General features: G+C 39.8%; 1 non-coding gene across 2 annotated transcripts in view; it reads left to right on the top strand.

The window, feature by feature from the left end:
* LOC100515559 (uncharacterized) overlaps positions 1-9750 on the top strand; it is a 319375-nt gene extending 309625 nt beyond the window's left edge. Inside the window, exons 6-7 of one of the 2 annotated variants that reach the window (XR_002346620.2) lie at positions 5720-6994; positions 8734-9750. This is a non-coding gene — a transcript (uncharacterized LOC100515559). Of the gene's footprint in view, positions 1-5719; positions 6995-8733 lie in introns of those variants that run through there. The other variant, XR_014812349.1, reaches the window with a different exon arrangement.
* The last annotated feature ends 1652 nt before the right edge of the window (positions 9751-11402 follow it).

An 11402-nucleotide genomic window follows, 5' to 3' on the forward strand; every position in this document is an offset into this window, starting at 1 on the left:
CTTTTTCATGGTGTCCTTCATCCTAAAGAAATCCTCTGATATAATCAAATCCATCATTTTGTTTGTGACTTTGAACCTTTATTCATGAAATATCCTTCTATCTTAAGCTCACAAAGATATTGTCCTCCATTTTCTTCTATTAACTTTATAATAATTTTTTTTTTTGTCTTTTGTCTTTTGTCTGTTGTTGTTGTTGTTGCTATTTCTTGGGCCGCTCCCTCGGCATATGGAGGTTCCCAGGCTAGGGGTCCAATCGGAGCTGTAGCCACCGGCCTACGCCAGAGCCACAGCAACGCGGGATCCGAGCTGCGTCTGCAACCTACACCACAGCTCATGGCAACGCCGGATCATTAACCCACTGAGCAAGGGCAGGGACCGAACCCGCAACCTCATGGTTCCTAGTCGGATTCGTTAACCACTGCGCCACGACGAGAACTCCTATAATAATTTTTTTCATCTATGTCTTCTGTTTATATGGAATCCACTTCTACTTTCTTACATGTGGTAAATTAGCTTCCCAACATACTCTATTTAATCTATTATGTCTTTTTTGCTTTGTTGTGCCAATTTTACCTTATAATAAATCCCACTAGTCTCGGGTCTTTATCTGAACTTTCTAATTAGTTCCATTGATCTACTTGTTCCTGTTGTACCAATATCATACTGTATTTATTTTATTTTATTTTATTTATTTTATTTTACTTTACTTTTGCTGTACCCATAGCATGCAGAAGGTCCTGGGCCATGGATTGAACTCATGCCATAGCAGTAACCCAAGCTGCTATAGTGATGCCAGATCCTTAATTCACTGAGCCACACAGGAACTCCTAATAGCACCTTTTAGAGTCTTAGAGAGTCAATGTCCCTCATTACTCTTTAACGATTGACGATTAACTTAGCTATTCATGGACTTCACTCCTTTGAGTCCATAATTTCTTAATTCTGGAGCTTGATAAATACCACCATGCTATATATTAACCCAACCTCTCTCTTTCAGCTCAAAGAATTTTGGAACGATTTTATTCTTTTCATTAAGTCTGTCTCACTTCTATAGCTGACATAAATAAGCCGCAAACATTTAAGACTCTTCTTAATGTTGAAATACAATGGTATGGTACTGACTTCGATCATTAATAGGAGTTGTAAGGTGCTATAACTCTGTTGGGCTGCTTTGCCCTTGTAGCAAAACTGTAAAGAATTTGTAGCCATCCAAGAAAGCCCTAAACTCTGCCTGTGAGGGAGCTGGTGTTTAAGACAAACTAACTTAGGCAAAGAGATTGGCCTGAGAGAAGCAGTTGGAAGAACCAAGAAGAGTGGATAAAAGACAAAATTCATACCCAAACCATTTCCATTCTTCTGGATGCCTTTTGGCAATGAAACAGGAGCTAAATATTCCTGAAATAGAAAACATTGGAGTCCTTACTAAATAACAAATAACCTGCTTAGCATTATGTGGTTGAAGTTATTGAAAAATCACAATAATTCTACAAGGCAGATTCTATTATTATCTCTGTTTTGCAGATAAGGGAATGGAGGCACAGAGGCTTAAATCACTTGCTCAGCACCTTACAGATAGTGTTTGATTCATGATTTTAATTAGCCTGACTCCATGCTCTTACCTATGAATCTATGCTGCCATTACTCTCAAATTAAGTGGCATGTAGGTATCTGGGAAAGCTGATCATAGACCCAGGTGAGAAATTTACTGGGAAGTAGGTGGAGTATTTTCATCCAGGGAACAGACTGGAGGAGTTCCTGTTGTAGCTCATCAGGTTAAGAATCCGACTAGTATCCCTAAGGATGTGGGTTCGATCTCTGGCCTTGATCAGTGGGTTAAGGATCCGGCATTGTCATGAGCTGTGGTATATGTCACAGATGTGGCTAGGATCTGGTGTTGCTGTGGCAGTGGCATATGCCAGCAGCTGTAGCTCCGATTAGACCCCTAGCCTACGAACCTCCATATGCTATGGGTGTGGCCCTAAAAAGCAAAAAAGAAGAGGTATTTAAATACCGTAGCTCCGATTAGACCCCTAGCCTACGAACCTCCATATGCTATGGGTGTGGCCCTAAAAAGCAAAAAAGAAGAGGTATTTAAATAAAATGACTATTATGAATAATAGAAATTGGTTGTATCATGTGACCACAAGCAATTTAGCCTGAGGCAGCAGTTAATAAAAATCTCTTCAAATAAGGATTTATCAGTGAAACTAATAATTACTTACCTTATTTAGTAGCTACTACGTGCCAGGCAATATGCTACTCACTTTCCATGAATTCACTCATTAAATTGTCTCAGCAACCCTTCCAGTAAAGATAGATCTCACCATAATATTGCATAGATTCTGAGGACAGTATTTTAGGATGATCTTGGTCTAGTCGTGATTCCCTTTATAAAGGGTAATGTGGCTTTTAGTATTTATATATTCATTTCCTTTTAGGCAACTGACTTGTTCTGACTCGTGGAGAAACTATTATGAAACAGCAGACTTATACATTTAACCATTGATATTTTGGCCCTTCGAAATTAATATTTCTAAGTCACTTCCAGGCCCACGATATAGGTAATATTACCAAGCCCAACCTGGGTCCACTTGCTTAGGCAGAAAAGCCAATCTTCTGACACTGGGTTGTGGTGAAGGAAAGTACAGTGTTTTTTGTAAGATGACCAACGTGGGGCCAAGCAAGGAGTAGGAGCAGCCCATGCTCAAAAGACCTGGAGTCCCTAGTAGCTTTCAGAGAAGGTATTTTAGAGACAAGGTGAGAGAGAGGGTCACAGGGTGCCTAATCAGCTCATGGACATCCTCTGTTTGGTGATATTTCATCAATATCATCAACCTTCTGTTCCAACCCCCAGTCCAGGGTGGCAGTACTTGTGGTCAGCATACAGTTAACTGCTTCCACCTGGGGGAGGGGTGGGTCTTAGCATCTGCAGAACAGCTCAAGAACATTACCCAGGAAATTATCTTTAGCCCTTGAGAACTATAATTATTTTGTCTTGCCTATTTTCCTTTGTTTCTGCATTTTCTCACTTCTCTGATTAAATTTGCTCTTTGGAACTCAGGGAAGGCCTAGGAGGCTAAAGCTTTTCTGCAGATAAGAGGTGGGGGGACACAGGGTAGGGAGGGTATGTCTGTCCCCAGGAAAGTCCTGCAGGGTCCTGCTCGTTTTCAATAATTTCTATTTTCATTGCATTATCATTTTAAATTCTCAGTGTTAAGATCCCAGTGAGTGACAAAGCTGGAAAATGAACTGAGGAAGCTTCCTAGCATTCGCATGCATTCTGGCTTCATTGTTCTCTGCTCACCATCCCAAGTATATTTTATGGGAAAACCATATGTTATTTAAGAACTTGAAAATATTGCAGTGTGTTCATACTGGTTGTTAAGATATGGAAATAATTTATACTGGTTGGTAAATAGCTGTGCCCTGTGATTTGATCCCCAAGCATCTCTCCTCTTCTCTGTCAGTAATTCCCCTATATGGTTGACAGATAAAATAAAGGATGCCCATTTATATTGAAACCTCAGGTAAATGATGAATAATTTTTTTTTTGTCTTTTGTCTTTTTAGGGCTATACCCGTAGCATACGGAGCTTCCCAGGCTAGGGGGTCAAATTGGAGCTGTAGCTGCTGGCTTCCACCACAGCCAAAACAACACGGAATCTGAGCTGCATCTGTGACCTACAGCACAGCTCACCTCAATGCTGGATCCTTAACTCACTGAGCGAGGCCAGGAATCGAACCCACGTCCTCATGGATGTTAGTCAGGTTCGTTAACCACTGAGCCATGATGGGAACTCCAAATTCCCTTATATTTCAGACTGCACTATTTTTTTCATCAGTGTTTTTGTTTTTACTCAGTTTTTTTTAAAGATATTTTAATATCATGAAAAATTATAAGCCCAGTACATTATTTTTTGGTCAATTCTTGCATAAAGACATGATAAAACCCACCTACAAAAGAAACTAAATTGCTCCATATGATTTAACTTTTTGGAAGAGCTTTGAATCTCTACACACTTGACAAAGTTCATTGTTTGTGATTCAGACTGGCAACTGCAACTTTCCATCAAAGTAATTTGTGTCACCGAAAATGAGATATGACATGGGTTTTGTTATCTTGATGTAATAGCTAAGTCAAATTGTAATTGCAAGTGAATCTTGCTACATACAGAATATGCATATCTGAAAAGTGGTATATGAAGGCAGTCATGTTGCGAACAATCATGTTTATTTCCCAAAGTGTATTTTCACAGGGTACTGATTATAGAAAATTATAATTATTTGCTGGGGAAAGATTTCTTGCTGGGAACATGGTCAGTTAAACCCAGTTAATCAGTGTCCTTTTCAGTTGGGTCTCCAATGTTAACAAGTACAATTGTGAACCTTCAGAGAAAAGCTGTATATATGTGTAAGTATGTAAGGTATGTTTGTTTGAATGTGCTTGTGGATGCCTGGGTGTGTGTGTGTGTGTGTGTGTGTGTGTGTGTGTGTGTGTGCACATTTCCCAAACTCATTTTAGCAATTATTCTTGTTGCAAAGTGGGGTTTCAACCATTGCTGCAAATTCTTATTTTCTAAGTCAAAGCCTTGGTGTTAATTCACTTTCTCTGTTCTCTTTGTATTTATTCTGTAATGGCTCCTATCTTTCTCCCCAGTGGATGGATGGGTTGGACTCCAGCAAAGGTTACACGCTCAAAAAAGCAAATAGAAATGCATATGAATAATTTTCAAAATATTATCCTTGATGTACTGCTGAGTTATTGTCATTCTTCTAGAAGGGTACTTTATTTTACTGAAGGTAGAAAGACCGATAGCAACTGTGGGAAGTTTCACAGACTTGGATAGATGTTCTATGCCTGTTTCTTTAAATTTAAAAAGAGAATAATGATGCTTGAATCATTGCCTCATGGAAGGTGTTGGTGTAGGTGGAGGGTGGGGAAGGGAAGATTCCTTATAGCAATGCAATTGAAAGTGCTTTTTAAAAACAAGGCGTTATTCACAGGTACTGTGTGATGATGAATCTTCAGTTGACAGCGGCTCCTCCACACTGGAGCTTTTAGTTTTCTGATTTCCCAGACTCACTATTAGTGCTGCTATTCTGTAAACAAAGATATAAGACTGTGAAGTGATACCAAAGGGAAAGTTAGGCTATTTGCCTTTAATGCAAATTACCGTTAACTAAATTGTTAGATTTGTAAATGTATGTTTTCATATAGATTTCTTTTTTTATTGAAGTGCAGTTGATTTACACTGTTGTGTTAATTTCTGCAGTATAGCAAAGGGCTTCAGTTATATGTATCTATTTCTCTATATACATATCTATGATTATAAAATATTGGGTATAGGTCCCTGTGCTATACAGGAGGTGCTAGTTGGTTATCTGTTTTATATATAGTAGTATGTAGATGTTAATCCCAAACCGCAGAATTTATCCTTCCCCTCCCTGGATTTCTTGACATATGTGCCCTTTAACCTAAAATGTACCAGCCTTGACATACCAGGCTTGTGCTATTGATGGCCGTCAATGACATAATGGAGGAAGCTTCCGAGAGCATTTCTCTTGCATCTATTGTATATTAACGGTAGGTGGTTTCAGGTCCTCAGTGTATTATACTTTATTGTTTATGACCATCCACAGTAAAGAAAGACAGGAGAGCCGATGGAGTTGTCATGCTAACACGTTTTCTGTCCTCTCTTGTCCCCCGGCCACCTACCTAGAGAGTGCAGCATCCACACGAGTGCCCCTCCTGCGGAGGCTTCGGCTTTCTTCCCTGCTCCGTCTGCCATGGGAGCAAGATGTCAATGTTTCGAAACTGCTTTACAGACTCTTTCAAGGCCCTGAAGTGCACAGCTTGCAACGAGAATGGTCTTCAGCGCTGTCAGAGCTGTGCTGGTTAGCACTTCCACCCCCAGAACACCTGCTTTCCTTCACTGAAGGCAATCATTGGGTTTATACATTTTTTTTTTAATGGCTGGCTATGTTTCTGGATTAATCAATAAACTTTGTTTATTATAATTTCCTTTGTTTGGAATTTTTGCTGTGACCACTTTCAGGGATGTTTTAAATTGATGTTTACTCAACAGCTACTATGTGCCAAGCCCTACGCTAAAATAAACCCTGGTTTCTAATTGGAGTTAATGGAGGATCTGATACCATTCCAAGGTCTCCAAATCTGAGTCCCTAAATGTCTTGGGGTTTCAAAGGAAAATATAAAGTTCATCCAGTGGTGTCTATGCAATGCCGCCCTAGTGTCTAGAATGAGTTAACTCAATTCTAGACGCATAATACATTTCTACGTGAGCCTCAGCTGTAGGGAAGAAGAGAGCTCTGGAAGGTGGAAAATAACGTGATCTTATACTTAGGCAATAAATTATTTTTAAAGCTGTAAAAAGTCTTGGAGCTGATGATATTAATGATAAATCATTAATGTTATCTGATGAATTTCTTGGTGATGATGCAAAAACTGCTGGAAGACGTTTCCGGATTTATTTATTTAAACATCTGCTTTGTGCAGTTGTCACTGTAAATCCTCCAACAAGGTGCTGATATGGTTCTCTGGAGCTGGACACAAAATAATACATAGTTTGAACACGTAGTAGACGATATTAACAAAGAGGACAAAAGGAAATTTTGCTATAAATATTAGCTGATGCCTACCTGTACATATGTCTGTACTCTGATGGGTTCCCTTACAAATGATTTTAATAAATCTCCTTTACACTATGTGTGGTAAGGTAATAAAAGTATTTTACATCTTAGTTTTACAAAAAGCTATAAATGTTTACCGATTACTTTCTTTTTTTTTCTTTTTTTTCTTTTTGTCTTTTTGCCATTTCTTGGGCCTCTCCCATGGCATATGGAGGTTCCCAGGCTAGGGGTCGAATCGGAGCTGTAGCCACTGGCCTACACCACAGCCAAAGCAATTCGGGGTCCAAGCCACATCTGCAGCCTACACCACAGCTCACAGCAATGCTGGATCCTTAACTCACTGAGCAAGGCCAGGGATCAAACCCACAACCTCACAGTTCCTAGTCGGATTCATTAACCAGTGAGCCATGACGGGAACTCCACCAAATACTTTTTAACCAGCCAGACATGGTACAAGGCATGATATCTGTTTTCATGGAGTTTATCTTCTAAGGAAGAAGGAAGCAGTAACCATAAGCAGGATGGGTCTTATAAATACTGCGCAAATGGTATGGCATGTTCTGGGAATGTGTAGCCGGAGGACCAACTAGATGAGTTAACAAATGGTAAGAATAGACTTTGCTGAGCAGCTGATTTTTTTTGGGGCGGTGGCGCACGTGCAGTATGTGGAAGTTCCCAGGCTAGGGGTTGAATCACAGCTTAGCTGAGGCCCCACACTATAGCCACAGCAATGCAGGATCTGAGCCACAGCTGTGACCTACACCACAGCTCACAGCACTGCTGTATCTTTAACCCATTGAGCGAGGTCAGGGATCCAGTCTGCAACCTCATGGATACTAGTTGGGTTTGTAACCTGCTGAGCCACAGTGGGAACTCCTTAGTAGCTGATATTTAATCAGAGAGGTGAAGGTAGTTGGAAACCAGTTATTCAAAGAGCAAGGGACATAATACTTTAGGTAGAGGAATAGCATATTTGGGCACAGGTAGCCCATTTGCGATCAGAGAAAAGTTGTTTGAGAAACTGTAAGACATCCAATGTGGGTAGTTATGGTCTGGCAATAGTGGAGCAGCTTTTGGCAGATTAAGCCTTTTGCTATTAATACATTTACTCAGAATCAAATAAGGAAAAATAAACAACCATTGAAGGCACTGGAAAGCAACTAAAACCAGAAAGGAACTGGAAGAAATTCAATCACCTGAGGAAGGGGAACAAACAAAATAAATCCTATATTTATCCAGCACACCCTCTCAGAACACTTCCAGTTTGCACAGAATATAGCTCATAAAGAAAGTACAAATTGGAGTTCCTGTCGTGACTCAGTGGTAACAAACCCAGCTAGTATCCATGAGGATGCGGGTTCAATCCCTGGCCTCACTCAGTGGGTTAAGGATTGCCGTGAGCTCTGGTGTAGGTCACAGATGCGGCTTGGATCCCGCGTTGCTGTGGCTGTGGCTGTGGTGTAGACCAGCAGCTGCAGCTCCAATTGGATTCCTAGCCTGGGAACCTCCATATGCTGCAGCTGCGGCCCTAAAAAACAACAAAACAAAACAAAGTACAAATTTACCAATGTGAATAGAATAATAAAAATTGGAATTTGGAATTTTTCTGCTGTTTACGTGTGAGGCTTTAAAGAAGTACATTATGGAAGAGTAAGGAAAATTTTTAAACAAATCTCAGACTTATAGAACTGTGGAAGTTAATGAGAGTAACAGGCTCAGATAATAATCTCATAATAGGCTTACTTAAACATAAATTTGTGTTAACGTTCTGAGAGAACCAGGCTTAGACACTTCACATCTATCTGTTTCAGTTTTATAAAATGTAAATGGGAGGTAATTAAACCTGCTACATGTATTCACAATGTCGTGTGGGATTAATTAGAATATATAGGAAAGTACTTTAAAAAGAGCACTATACAGAGGCATAGAATAATTTCCTAATTACCATGAAAATTATGCATCAGAAATATACCCTTTTATTGACCAGAGAAGAAATGAACTTGGAGTTCCTGTCTTGGCTCAGTGGTTAACGAATCTAACTAGAAACGATGAGGTTACGTGTTCCATCCCTGGCCTTGCTCAGTGGGTTAAGGATCTGGGGTTGCCGTGAGCTGTGATGTAGGTCGCAGTCATGGCTCAGATCTGGCGTTGCTGTGGTTCTGGCATAAGCTGGCTGCTACAGCTCCAATTAGAACCCTAGCCTGGGAACCTGCATATGCGGAGGTGCAGCCCTGGAAAAGGCAAAAAGACAAAAAAAGAAAGAAAGAAATGAACTAACATTTATTGGATACCTTCTGATGCTTGGGTTTTTAGAAAGTATCTCATTTATTCTTCACAATACTGAAGAAACTAATTCAGAATGTTAATTAATTTTTCTAAAGTCTTGACATGTACCCTAATTGGTTGTATCTTAAGTGGTCCATGTGAGCCGCCTTTATTTCTGGTATAAAGTGGGAAACCAATTGAGCAAACGACAAAGTTGCCCAAAGAGAAACACCTACACAAGTAAAAGAGAAAGTCTGGTCTGTGCTTCTGTGCTCTTCCAGCATCCTCTCTGCAACTCTTCCTTTATTTCAAAAGCCAGGAAATGCTAGTTGTTGGCAAAGCACACAGAGTAATGCAATCAGGCTGTGAATAAATTTTTTAAAAAGAGGGGGCCATCAAAGATGATAACATACCTAATAAGATAAATACAGAGTTAGTTTTTAATCTTCTTGTCATCCCCAGGATTTTTCTTAAAGATGAATTATTGGTATATTGATTAGAGTTTTGTCTGGTCTTTCAAGAACAAACCTCAGACATGGTAGAGAAGCTAGTCTCTGTTTCTTCAAAGCAGAGCGAAAAATTTGAAAACTCTTTCGGCAAGCAGTCTGAATATAATATCCTTTTAGATTTGGGAAATTTTTCTCCTGATCTTTTGTAGTTCCCTCACCTCTAACAATTTGATAGTAATTTTTTGGTTTGTACTTGACCTCATGCAGTTATTTCTAAGACACTGAAATAGATTTCCATAGAAGAAACCTATTTCTCTTTGCTCTCCTATTAAGCCAGTCTATGTGAGATTTTGTTATAATAAATGGTCACACTTAATTAAAATCAATATGTTATTTAACTATATAATTATTATACACGTAAACACAATTATAAGGCTAACAGATTTGGGAAGAAATGAAACTGACCCTTGGAGATAGATTTACTTGCTGATAGCTGAAATATGCAGGCAGAAAGACTATTTCTCCTGGTTACAAGCATTCAGCAGGCAGGAGGCATCCAGGGGAAGGAATCTGTTCCAGAGGGAAGGGGGAGCATCTGCCGACCGTGAAAGTCTGCAAAGTGGAAGTGGACTAAGAAAGCCTCAGCTTGCTGATGTGTCCGCAACAGTAACGGGGCATTTGATAACATGCTCAAAGTTGTGCTCACCTCCCTCCAAGTTCATCAGCAGCTGGTGCTGCTTAACTACCAGCATTTCTAAATGCAGCCTGTTGACTTGCAGTGTTTGACTGGAGGGTCAAGGACTTTGAAAGTTCTGTTTTTCTCTGCAAGGGTGAAACACTTCCACACCTGCCTCCCTTAGAAGGAGGCAGCTTCTCTCTGTGTCTGGCTTCTTTCACTTAGCACAGTGTCCACTGCACGATCTCACTTATATGTGGAATCTAAACAATTGCATACCTAGTAGCAGAGAGTAGAATAGTGGTTACCAAAGGTGAGGAGGTAGGGAAAATAGGGTGATGTTTGACAGTGGGTGCAAAGTTGTAGTTCTATTAGATCAGTAAATTTTAGAGCTCTAACGTACAACATGATGACTATAGCTAATACTCTTGTATTAAATACTGGAGATTTGGAGTTCCCATCATGGCTCAGTGGTTAGCGAATCTGACTAGGAACCATGAGGTTGCGGGTTCGATCCATGGCCTTGCTCAGAGGGTTAACGATCCGGCATTGCCATGCGCTGTGGTGTACATGGTTGCAGATGCAGCTCGGATCCCGCGTTGCTGTGGCTCTGGCGTAGGCCGGTGTCTACAGCTCCGGTTCAGCCCCTAGGCTGGGAACTTCCATGTGCCGCGGGAGCGGCCCAAGAAATGGCAAAAAAGACCAAAAAAAAAAAAAAAAAATACTGGAGATTTGCTAAGAGTAGATTTCAGGTACTGTCACCACACACACACACACACACGTTGGTGCTCTCACGTGCACACACAGTAATAATATAATATGTTAATTAGCTTGACTATAGTAACTGTTTCACCAGGTACATGTCTATAAATCATACACCTCAAAAACATTTAATTTATATTAAAAACTAAATTTAAGCATTTTTTTAAAAAAGTCTCACTGAACATACTGATACTTTTTTGCTTTACTGTAGCCCATTGCAGGAATTCCTATGAAGAAGCACTCTTCTTTAGAGAACAATTGGGAATCCTTTGATTGGAAAAAAATTTTTCAACCGTGGGGGAGTATCCACATTTGAAAGCATAATTTCTCTAAGAAAAGAAAGAACACTCATTCTGATGGAAACTTTTTGTTCTGGCCCAATTCTGAACTTTTTGTATTTTTTTGTTATATTTATCCCAGAACACACTGGAAAACTCAAATTGCATGATTCAGTAGCAAGGTGACTTTAAAGGGAATATAGATTACCTGAGAATATAAGATATCCTAAAAGCTTTGCTTATTTATAGGAAAACTGAAGCCTACTCTTATATTAATCAATATCTAGAAAATCCATATTGATTATCTGTACTGTACATGCCT

Source organism: Sus scrofa, chromosome 8 (assembly GCF_054392235.1).
Source record: "Sus scrofa isolate SSC_HxYL_T2T_F1_AM1 chromosome 8, Sscrofa_HxYL_maternal_Yorkshire_Landrace_v2.0, whole genome shotgun sequence".
Lineage (NCBI taxonomy): Eukaryota > Metazoa > Chordata > Mammalia > Artiodactyla > Suidae > Sus > Sus scrofa.